Genomic DNA, 11,998 nt, shown 5'->3' on the forward strand with positions numbered 1-11,998 from the left:
GCTTTTTGCACCTTATCTGGGCAGTTTGCAAGGTTTAATGCTTTTAAATCCAATTTCGAGGCTCCAATGGAGCCTGAAAGTCCCCAACGGCCAAACCGGCTCCGATATCTTCCCAGCTGGATTCTCCTTCCCCATTCCCAGGGGCTGTAAATGCAACAGGACCAGTTCAGAGCCCCGAATGTTTGCCGAAGGGCTGCAACAGGGCCTGAGTCCGTCCCAAAGTGCACGGGTGCAAAACATCCCCCTTCATCTTAATCTCGCATCCCCCAAAATCCTTCATGCACCTGCAGAAGCAGCTCTTTCTCTGTTTTCAGGCTTTGCTTCCCATGCAATCCCATGCAATCGTCCCAGGCAATCCGAGGCAATCCCATGCAATCATCCCATGCAATTATCCCATGCAACCCCATGCAATTATCCCATGCAATCATCCCATGCAATTATCCCATGCAATCATCCCATGCAATTATCCCATGCAATTATCCCATGCAATTATCCCATGCAATCATCCCATGCAATTATCCCATGCAATCCCAATGCAGTGTAATGCAATCCCATGCAATCCCATGCAAGCCTCCAATGAAATCCCATACAATCCCATGCAGCCATCCCGTACAATCCCCTGCAATCCCATGCAATCCCATGGAATCATTCCATGCAATCCCACACAATCCCAAGTAATCCCATACAATCCCAGGCAATCATCCAGTGCAATCCCACGAAACACCAGGCAATCATCCCATGCAATTCCCATGCAATCCATGCGATCCCATGCAATCCTGTGCAATTATCCCATGCAATCCCATGCAACCATCCCATGCAATGCCAAAAGCCGGACCCGGCAGGCAGCATCACCGCCGCATCCCGCAGGGAAGGTGGGATTGAGCCAGAACAAAGCCCCTGGCACCGGTTTTTTAGCACCAAATTCTTTGCATAGGAGCGGAGAGAGATAGGAAAATGCTGGAGAAGCGAGTGCTTCCCGGCACGTCCCGGCATGCCGGAAAACCGGCCGGGCTGCAAATGTGCCAGGGGGTTTGGGGGATGCTGAGCCACGGGGGATGCTCAGAGCATCCCGAAAAAGCCAGGTGTCCAAAAATACCCCCCCAACGGGGTCCTTTAGGTGCTTTGAGCCCCAATTTTGGGGGCAAGGGAGGGGTCAGCCAAGCGTGCCGGGACGGTGAGTGATGCCGGTTGGATGGACCAAAATTTTTTGGGATGTCAAAGCAAGGCCACCTTCGGATTCTGCCGGGGCTTGCGAGGTTCCCACGCAGCCGCTTTGATCCCTCCCTCAATTTTTAGCCTTCAAAATTCTTGCGGCTTTTGAATTATACCCTGCGTTACCCTGTCCTGGATTTCTGTTTTATTTTTACCTCCTTTCCATATTCCCTGGCTCGTTTGGGGGGTCAATATTTTAGGGGTTCCCCTCCACACACCCCTTTGCCTAAGGACCCCCGCAAAAATGATGCTTGGCTTTTGCAAGGGGAGCAAAACCAAAATCCCTTGCTTTCCAAAACTGAGGTCAAATCCTGGCAACACCCACCCAAAAACGATCCATCCCGGAGCTGCACAGAAGCACGTCCACGGGAGCCCCAAAATTTTTTTGGGGGGTGTGTGTCAGGCCAAGGCTTGTTGCCTCCTGTTGCAATAATTGGGGCCTGTTGCTGGCTGGCGGTTGGGGAGGGCGGCGGAGCTTTGCTCCGGCACGTCGGGCTCCCGGCCGGCTGCAAGCGGAGGCTGAGCCCTGGGAAGCTCGTGACACCGATAGGCACCATTTCCCAGTGGGCTTGGTGAGGTCCATGGGGGGATGAAGGACATCAGTGGGGGGAAGGACATCCATGGGGTGAAGAACTTCCGCAGGGTGAAGGACATCCATGGGGTGAAGAACATCCACGGGGTGAAGGACATCCATGGGGTGAAGGACACCTGTGGGGTGAAGGACATCTGTACGATGAAGAACATCTGCAGGGTGAAGGACATCCATGGGTGAAGGACATCCATGGGGTGAAGGACATCCGTGGGGTGAAGAACATCCATGGGGTGAAGGACATCCATGGGGTGAAGGACACCTGTGGGGTGAAGGACATCTGTGCGGTGAAGAACATCTGCAGGGTGAAGGACATCTGTGGGGTGAAGGACATCCGTGGGGTGAAGGACATCCATGGGGTGAAAGACATCTGTGGGGTGAAGGACATCTGTGGGGTGGGGGTCCTGTCCCCTCCCCCCCCGAGAGGGACCGCGGTGGTGACATCTGGGGACAGGTCGCTCTGGGGTGGGGGTTGGATTTTGGGGTGACGCCCCGGCCAGGCTCTGGCACCCCTTCCAGGATGTGGGGAGGAGAAGGAGGAGGAGGACGAGGAGGACGAGTTTCTTCCTCATACCAAGCTCTTGCACGAGGGCGGAGGGCAGCGGGGTTGGGCATGTAGCGGCCTGACGCTGGGGTGATGGGCACCGTCTTGCCCAGGAGCAGGCAGCTGCCTCCTCCCTGCCTCTCCCGGGCTCTTCATCCCCTCGCTTCCCGTTTTTCGGGATGCTCCGGAGCTGGGTTTATCCTCCTGGTGGAGACGTTCCCCGGGGATGGGGGATCGGCATCGTGGTCGAGCCCTTCTCCCGGGGCCACGGTCACCTCCAGCAGCCAAAAACGCTCGCTGGCAGCAAACCACGGGGTTGGGGGGGCTCGTGTGTCCCCCCCCAGGGTCACCCGCTTTCCATCTGCCTGTTCATGAGCCAAATTTAGGCAGTTCGCACCCGAAATACCCCTGAAAATGACCATTTCCAGCCCTGGGTGCATGGGGGACGCGGGTGCTAATGCTGGGTGCTCGCCCGGCTTGAAAGCGACTTTGTTTTTAATACCTCTTTGTAAAGTTTATTTTCTAAAAGGCAAGGGGAAAATAAAGCAAAATTCAATCTAAAACCCCCGGATATTTTGCCCCGGGGCGAGAAGCGGTGGGAGCTGCTGGCGGCGTTTCTGCTGCGTCTGCAGGGCCGGGGCGGCGGGTCGGGCTGTGTTGGCTTTGCAAAGCCTGGCTCCCGCCGCGCTCGGCTGCGCAGCAAAGCCCGCCGGCTGCGGGAGAGCCCCGAAAGCGCGGTGAGGGGCTGCTCCCCTTGCACGCTCGCTCCCCTTGCACGCTTGTCCCTTTGCACGCTTGCTCCCCTTGCGTGCTCGCTCCCTTTTCAAGCTTGGTACCCTTACGTGCTTTGCACACTTGATCCCTTTGCACGCTTGCTCCCTTTGCATGCTTGATCCTCTTGCACGCTTGCTCCCCTTAAATGCTTTGCACGCTTGCTCCCGTTGCACGCTCGCTCCCCTTGCGCGCTTGTCCCTTTGCACGCTTGCTCCCCTTGCACGCTTGCTCCCGTGCATGCTTGCTCCCCTTTCACGCTCGCTGTCTTGTAGCTTGCTCCCCTTGCACGCTCATTCCCTTTGCACGCGTGCTCCCCTTGCACGCTCGCTTCCTTTGCAAGCTTTCTCCCCTTGCATGCTTGTTCCCTTCCACGCTCACTCCCCTTGCATGCTTGTTCTCTTGCACGCTCGCTCTCCTTGCACACTTACTGCTTGCAAAGACGTATGAGGCTGAATAAACCCAGGGAAGGAGAAATCACCCCTTGGCCCCCCAAAATGGCCCCCCATCCAAAATATGGGTGCAGGGGGGGTGCAGGTGTGAAAAACCCGGGTGACAACAAAGAAGAGCACGATCGCTCGCCCCGCCGGCCTCGAGTGCGCAGGAAACATGCTTCGCCCCCGTCGCCATCACACCCCGGCCAGATGATCCTAATTTGGGGGGGATTTCAGGGCGCGGAAGCCGCTCGCCCCCTTTCCCACGGCCCCGGCCCCTCTCGGGGGGTTATTTTCGCCGCCCCCCGCGGCGCGAGCTTTCCTCTCCCTTCCCTTCCCCTGCCCAAGATTTCCTCCCAGCTTCCTGGCCCGCCTGTTTATTCCCCTTCCCGCTCCCAAATCCCGGACTTCTTTGTTCACCCGACGGTAATTTTCCATCGAGGCTCCAAATCCGATGAGATGCTGTAAATTCCTGCATCGCCCTGCCGAAAAATTAATGTCCCACCGAAAAATCATCATAGTTATGATTTTTATAGACATAAAATCCTCGTTTATTTTCCCACCAGATCCCTAAAAGTAATTTCCAAAGAAGGTTGGAAAGGTGTGAAAATAAATTTGGGAGAAAGAAGCAAAAAAATGTGATAATAAATACAGTTCTGCATGGAAGATTTTGCCCAAAATATCAAATTTTCCAAAATTTTTGAAAAAATGTAGTTTTGCATCCATCGAAAATTAATTAACATCTGGATCTGGGATGCCAGGGAACATCTGGAAGAGTTTTGCTCCCAGTATAAGATAGAAGTGCTTGGGTGGTGTTTTCCTTATGGAGGAAAACCCTGAGGATGCTGGTTTGGGATGAGCCGAGGGCTGGTACCCAGCCGGGATGCCGGGACGGGGGGGCTGAGCCGGGCGGAGATGCTCAGACATGCCAGCCGCAAAATTATATATAAAAATATAAGTATGGGGGTTTGGGGGTCTTTTTTGCATTAGACAGCTGCAAAATTATATCTATAAATATATATATGGAGGTTTCACGGTCTTTTTTGCACTAGAAAGACACAAAATTATATATAAAAAAATATATATGAGGGGGCTGGGGTCTGTTTTGCACCAGAAAGCTGCACAATTATATATAGGAATATATATGGGGGGGACGGGTACTTTTTTGCGCTAGAAAGCTGCAAAATTGTATATATCTCTATATATACACACACACATAATCTATAAATATAATATTAATATAATTATATATTGTATAATATATTATATAATAAATATACTATACTATATAATACTATATAATACTACTATATAATATAGTATAGCATAATATAATATAGTATAATAGAATACAATAAACATATATAATGAAATATTAAAATCATACAATATTATATATCTGGGACTAAAATAACAATAATGAAGAAATATACTAAATAAATACTACTAATAAATAACTAACTGGATGTTTTAATCTTTCAAATCCTTCCCATGGAAAAACACCTTTTTAGTCCCTTTTTCTAAGGAGACGCGGAGCAAAAGACGTCCCGGCGAAGGGAAGGTTGGGCAGGAGCGAAGGGAGCAACAGGGCTGAGACCGTGGCAAACTCCTGACGCTTGTGGCGCCGGCCACGAGCCCTTGGAGCATCATTTAAATCCCACGGGGGGGGATTTTTGGGGGAGGATTTTCCAAAATCTCAGAGAGCTCAATCCATGGATTACGGGGTTTTGGGGAGGGCCCCCCCTTTAGCATCCCGCTTGCGCTGGGTACCGAGGCCACGCCAGCATCATCCCCCGGTGACGCGGGCAGGGATGCAGGAGACGCGGCATCCTCCCCCGTCCCACCGCCCGCGCTCCTTAGGAGAGGCCTTTTCTAACGAGCTTTAATCCACCACGGATTTTTTTTCAGGCATTAACATTTTTGGGATATTATTCTCTGCCGTCACCTGATGTCCAAGGAGGTTTGGGGGCTTTTTTGATGCCTGCGTGGTTTGTTTTCCTCTTCCCGGAACAGCCGGAGAACAAAATAAAAAATAATAAAATAAACCACAAACGAGGGCATTCGTGGGGTCAGGAAAATTCCAGAAAGGTGGGAAAAAAACCATGTTTATTTAATTCAGGAAACCCAAAAAAAACCCCCTCCCGGTGTTATTGAGGGCGGGATGTGCATTGTGCCCAGTCGGTTCCCGCTCCGGTTCCCCGCCAAGGGCGCTGGGGGGAACAAAGCGGCCGGGAACCCCCCGCGGGGCGGGGGGGGGGGGGGAGGAGGAGGAGGAGGAGGAAGGAGGTGTGAGCGCTCCGCATCCACTCCAGCGCAAAGTCCTTCCCCGCCGGAGCCGGGGTTCCCGGCAAAGCGACGACGCGGGAGCACGTGGAGGGGGAGGCACAGTAAAATAATAAATGTTATTAGTTTTATTTTTGCATTCTTTTTATTTTTGCACTCTTTTATTTTTGCACTCTTATTCTTGCATTATTTTATTGTTATATTATTTTAGGTTTGTGTTCTGTTAAGTTTTTATTGATTTTACTCGTTTTATTTTTGCATTTTTAGCTATGCATTAGTTTATTATCGCATTATTTTTGCGTTAGTTTGGGTTTGTATTGTTTTTTTTTTTAATTCCATTTACAATTTTTATTTTTGTATTAGTTTTCCTTTTGCATTAGTTTATTCTTGCATTCATGTATTTTTTTATTTTACTAGTTTTATTTTCGCATTATTTTATTTTTCTATTTTTTATCTTATTATTCTCATTTTTGCAGTCCTCGTTCATTTTTGCATTATTGATTTTAATATTTTCTTTTTTGCCTTAGTTTATTTTTGCACTGTTTTGCTTTTGCTTCGTTTCATTTTTCCATTATTTCATTTTCATGGTATTTATTATTTTCTTTTCATATTATTCTTCCAGTAAAATAATAAATTTTGCCCATTTTCAGCCTTTTTTCCAGGCATCCAGCCTTAGCGGGGCATTTTCTGGCTACCCAGGCGCGTCCACCCCCCGCAGCTGATGTTCATCCTCCAACATCGCATTTTTTTTCTCCCGAGTCTATTCAAAAACGAGGCTAAATCCATCCAAAACCCCATTTTAAAACATTTAAGTGAAACGTTTCATTTCTCAAATGCAATAATTCAAATTCAAGTTATGGTTGTTGTTATTGCAGAGGACGGATGGGGTCCTGGGCGATGGGGGATGGAGAGAAAAGGGGGTTTGGGGGGCACGCGAAGGGGCTGTGTGCGCTAGGCTGGGTTTATCCTTAGGCCAGATATCTTTAGGCCGGCCCTAGCTGCAAAAATATCCCTCTCGGGGGGCCCGGGCTGGAGACAAGAGCTGGGGGGGGCGGATGCAGCCCCCGGGGGATCGGCGCCGCCAAGAGCTGCTGGGGTTCCCCGGGGACCCCCGTGCTGCAAGATGGGTCTCCTGGGGGACCCCATGCTGGACAGACAGATTTATTGGGGGACCCCACGGTGCAGAATTGGGTCTCTTTGGGGGACCCCACGCTGCAAAAATGGGTCTGGGGGGGGATCCCATAATGTGAAAATAGATTTATTGGGGGACCCCCATGCTGCAAAACTGGGTCTTGTGGGCGACACCGTGCTGCAAAAATGGGTCTCTTGGGGGACCCCGTCCTGCAAAAAAAGGGGTCTCCTGAGGGACGCCATGCTGCAAAAATGGGTCTCTTGGGGCACCCCAACACTGCAAAAATGGGTTTATCGGGGGACCCCGTGCTGCAAAATTGTGTCTCATGGGAGACCCCAACGCTGCAAACGTAGGTTTATTGGGGGGTCCCATGCTGCAAAGTGAGTTTCTTGGGGGACCCCCACGCTGAAAAAAGACCAGGTCTTGGGAGGGACCCCACATTACAAAAATAAGTTTCTGGGGGGGACCCTGTGCTGCAAAAATGGGTCTCTCGGGGGACCCCATGCTGCAAAAAAAATAAGTCTTGTGGGGGACCCAATGCTGCAAAAATAAATTTCTTGGGGGACCCCGTGTTACAAACGCGGGTCTCTTGGGGACCCCATGTTGGAAAAACGAGTTTATTGGGGGCCCCCACTCTTCAAACCCCCCTGTCTCCATTTCACGCATTTACCTCTGGGGAGGGAGCTGATAAACGCCCTGCGGGGGCCGGGGGGGCCAGGCCGGAGATGCCGCGTCTGCTCTCGTCCCTGCCGGCAGAGCCCCCAGCCCGGCCGGTGACGTCCCCTCGCGTGTCCCCCCGTGTCCCCACGCCTGCCGTCGAGTCCCTTCCCGCATCAAAAGCTCTGCGAGGGGCTGGGGGGATGCTCCAGCCCCCGACCCCGGTTTTGGGGATCGCGTGGGTTTTGGGGTGCAACCGGGCGCAGCAAAGATTCTTCTGCTCCAAATGGGGATTTTTGGTGCTTTTTTCCCACTATTTTTGCTGAAATAACAGCGCGGGGATCAAGTAATTAGCAGATTAGCTGGGAAAAAATCGCACGGGGATAAAAAATAGCCCTTGAGCCACTCAACGAGGGGTTGCTGCCAATTAAATCATTTCCCAAAACCAGGCTTTTTTATTTTTAATACCTCTTTGGGGCTTCAAGGGGCATTTCCCGCGTGGGACGGGGTGGGAAATCCTCCCGGGACGCCCGCTGCTTGATGCAAACCTGGGAGCCCTTGTGCAAGCCTGGGACCCCTTTTAGCAATCCTGGGGTACCTTTTTGCAAACCTGGGACCCCGTTTTGCAAATCTGGGGTGCCTTTTTGCAAATAAGGGCTCCTTTTTCTTCAACCTGGGGTCCCTTCGTGCAAACCTGAGGCCCCGTGTCACAAACCAGGGCCCCTTTTTGCAAATCTGGGGTGCCTTTTTGCAAACCTGGGGTGCCTTTCTGCAAATCTGGGGATGCTTTTTGCAAACCTGTGACCCCATTCTACAAACCTTTTTGCAAGCCTGGGACCCTGTTTTGCAAATCAGGGCTCCTTTTCTTAAACCTGGGGTGACTTTTCTTAAACCTAGGACGCCTTTTTGCAAACCTGGGGTGCATTTCTGCAAACCTGAGACCCCATTCTGCAAACCTGGGGTGCCTCTTTGGAAACTTGAGGCCCCGTTTTGCAAACCTGGGGTCCCTCTTCTTACACCTGGGGTCCCGTTTTGCAAACCAAGACTCCTTTGTGCAAGCCTTGAGGCCCATTTTGCAAACCTGGGGTGCCTTTTCTTAAATCCGGGGTGCCTTTTTGCAAATCTGGGACCCCTTTTGCAAACCTGGGACCCCGCTTGGCAAATTTACAACCCCATTTTGCAATCCTGGGGTGCCTTTTTCTAAACATGGAGCCCCTTTTTGCCTACCTGAGGCTCCGTTACCTCTTCCCCTTTGACCGAGCATCGTTTTGCAAAGCATTTTTGCTTCCCCTGTGAAAAGCAGGAGGGCTGCAAAATCTACGCCTGCACTCGGCGGGACATCTCGTCGGCTTCAGCACCAAATATCTTCCCCGCGAGGGTCGCATCCGACCCCAGAGAGGGATGCTCACACCTCCCTCCCCTTCCTGGCCACAAAAAAAGGGGGAGTTGAGGGCATCTTCAAAGCAAAAAACAGGCACCAATTTATGTATAATGCATTGCTTAAAAATAAAAAGGCTGGAACTACTCATTGCTTGTCTCTAGGAGCTCTTCTTTAGCTTGAAAAATTAAATTTTTGTTGGATTTCTAGTATCCACTTCTATTCCCAAGCATGCTTTCCCATTTCCAGGCATGAAAAAAGCCTTTATTTCACCTTAAAAACCATAAAACCGAGCCTAAAAGCTGCAGGAGGATGTTTGAGGGCAACGTTATGGATCGAGATTAAGATAAACTTGGGCTAAGCAGCAAACCTGGCCGTGGGATTTAGGGGCACGTGCCGCAGCAGGAAATATTTTCGAGCATCTGTAGTTTTATTTCGCCATTTAATGAATAACAGGTCTATTCTTCGTTAGGAGCTGGCAGGGGATTAAGCTGGAGGCAGCTAAGCTTGAGGCTGGGCTCTCCCTTACCAAGCTAGCCCCTTTGCAGGGAAAAGGGGTTATAAATTTATAACTTTATATTTTATATATAAATATATATATATATAACTTTAAATATGTGTGTGTGTGTGTGTGTGTGTGTGTGTGTATATATGTATATAAAATTTATAACCCCTAGGATAGCTCAGGCTGGGGGATTTAAAAGCTCCCCTCCAGGGCTGCAAAAATCATAAACACAACTTAAATTCCCCTTTTTTCTTCACTTGAAATATCAGGGTGGACCTGATGGGCATCTTCCCCCTCCGCATGCACCCACTGCTACGTGGGATGCCGGAACGCTAATCCGGGCTGTATCGCCTCCCGGAAAACTCTGCCGGGAAGGATTTTGGGGAAAAAAAAACCCCTCAGCTGAGATGTTTGCTGAGGATTTTCATGCCAAGGGCTTCATCGGAGTTGGATGGATTCAGAGCCAGGCGATGGTCTTTGCTGCGACCTATATTGAGGTTGGACGCACGGCGTCTGCGGCCGTTCAACAGGGCTGGCAAGGATGGATGTGGGGTTTTTTTATTTACATTAAATTTCTCCTGCTAGTGCAAAGGGCTGGAAAATAGAAAGCGACAGCTCCGCCGGCGTCTTGGCCTCCTTCCGACCTGTTGAGCTGAAATAATTTGCAGGGGGTTTTGTTCGAGTTTCCCCTGCATTCGTTGCGGGTTTATTGCTACTGAGTTATAAAAGGCAAAGGAGAGGGGAAGGAGGGCTGAAACCGGAGGAGTTCTGCACCTCCAGGCTTGCGTTGCCCCACGTGATGGAGATGGTGTGTTGGAGCGTGTTGGAATTGAGTTATTTTAAGGTAAATTTGGATTTTCAGGCAGGTTTGGCGCTGTCCTCTTTGGGAACACCCTCCACGTCACTGTGGTTGTAGTTACATTCTCCTCTTACCCTCCTCTTCATCAGCATCCCCCAGCCCAGCTCCCCCGTATCTCTCAACGTGCATTGACCTGGGCATCTTGGTGACCCCACGTTGGTCCTCCTCTGCTTTCTCTTGACCTAGGGGTCCCCAAACTGGTCACTTCGTCCCAAGAAGCTGCCACGGACCCAAGGAGCAAAGGTCTTGACTGGCCAGACGCTTAACAAGCGTATGTCGGAAATACGCTTGCTTGCTTGCTTACTTACTCCTCAAGAAGAGAGCTGTCACCTTCCCTGGTCATGGGGCTGTCAATTCTCCTGGCCAGAGGAGAAAGGAGAAAGCCTGGTTGATATCTTAACCTCTTCTCTCTCATCCTTCTTCCCGGAGCAGCGTAGCTCATCCAACCCTACATTATTCACATCTTTGCCGGGATAGCACAGGAACTCCAGGCTGACTCAAAAGGAAGCAAAAACTCTGTTTCAAAGGGTAGGAAAAGGAAGAAGCCAAGTGGTAGACAAATAATCACGGCCAAAAGAGCAAAGCAGGAGGATGCAACCCCATGGAAACAGTGGTGGGAATGGGGTTGAGTCTCGCCTGGGACTGTGTATCCAACCTGCGGTGCTCTTGGTGTGAGCAAGAGATGAAGCTCTTGGTGTGAGCAAAAGATGAAGGTCTTGGTGTGAGCAAGAGATTAAAGTCTTGATGTAAACAAGAGATGAACGTCTTGGTGTAAACAAGAGATTAAGATCTTGGTGTGAACAAGTGATGAAGGTCTTGGTGTGAGCAAGAGATGCAACAAGGCTGGGCTGGAGAACCAGAGCTGTGAAAAGGAGGAGTTGGAGCTAACGTTGAAGCTCTCGATTACTTTGGGTGGACCAAGTTGCATGCAAAGCCAACAGGAGCTTTGCATGGGGAGCTCCACAACTTTGCATGCTCCCAGCTCTCGTTTGCATGCGACTCGAAGCGGTGCAATGAGGCTTTGTGGCCCACGTGGTTTTAATATCACCTGGAAAATGAAGCTGGAGGAGAAACTCAACCAGCAACAGCTCAGCACTGGACAAAGCGAGGAAGAAGCATTGCACGCCCAGGCGCTCCCCGTTGCTCCCAGAGATGATGAAGGCAGCTTTTGGCCCCCAAATCTATTAATAGAGCAACGAGGAGGACTTGAGCTGGTGGAAGACTTTGTGTCAATGACCTCAAGGTGGCTCAAAACTATCTGGTTGGAGAGGAGCTGAGCAGGGATGGATGGGGCTGCACGGCTCCAGCCATGTCCCAGCTCCATCCCATGCTGGAGGAGATACGGGAAGAACATCGGAGCATAATCCTTAAGGTCTTGGAGGGGAGAGCTTAAACCTTGCGTTGATTTGGGGTCGGATGCATATGACATGTCTGGGTAAAGCAGCTGGAGGTGACACCACACTTATTTTGCCCTAAAATGGCATTATGTGCCCCAAAAGCAACAGGAAATCAGGCTGGATGCAGCTATGGGATATGGTTACCCACTCATAGACTCGTATACTCAATATTTATAAATGACAGAGAAGAGACTTATTTCCAGCTGATTACATCCTCACCATGCCAATACCTGTCTT

Source organism: Ciconia boyciana, chromosome 19, assembly GCF_034638445.1.
Source record: "Ciconia boyciana chromosome 19, ASM3463844v1, whole genome shotgun sequence".
Classification (NCBI taxonomy): Eukaryota; Metazoa; Chordata; class Aves; order Ciconiiformes; family Ciconiidae; genus Ciconia; species Ciconia boyciana.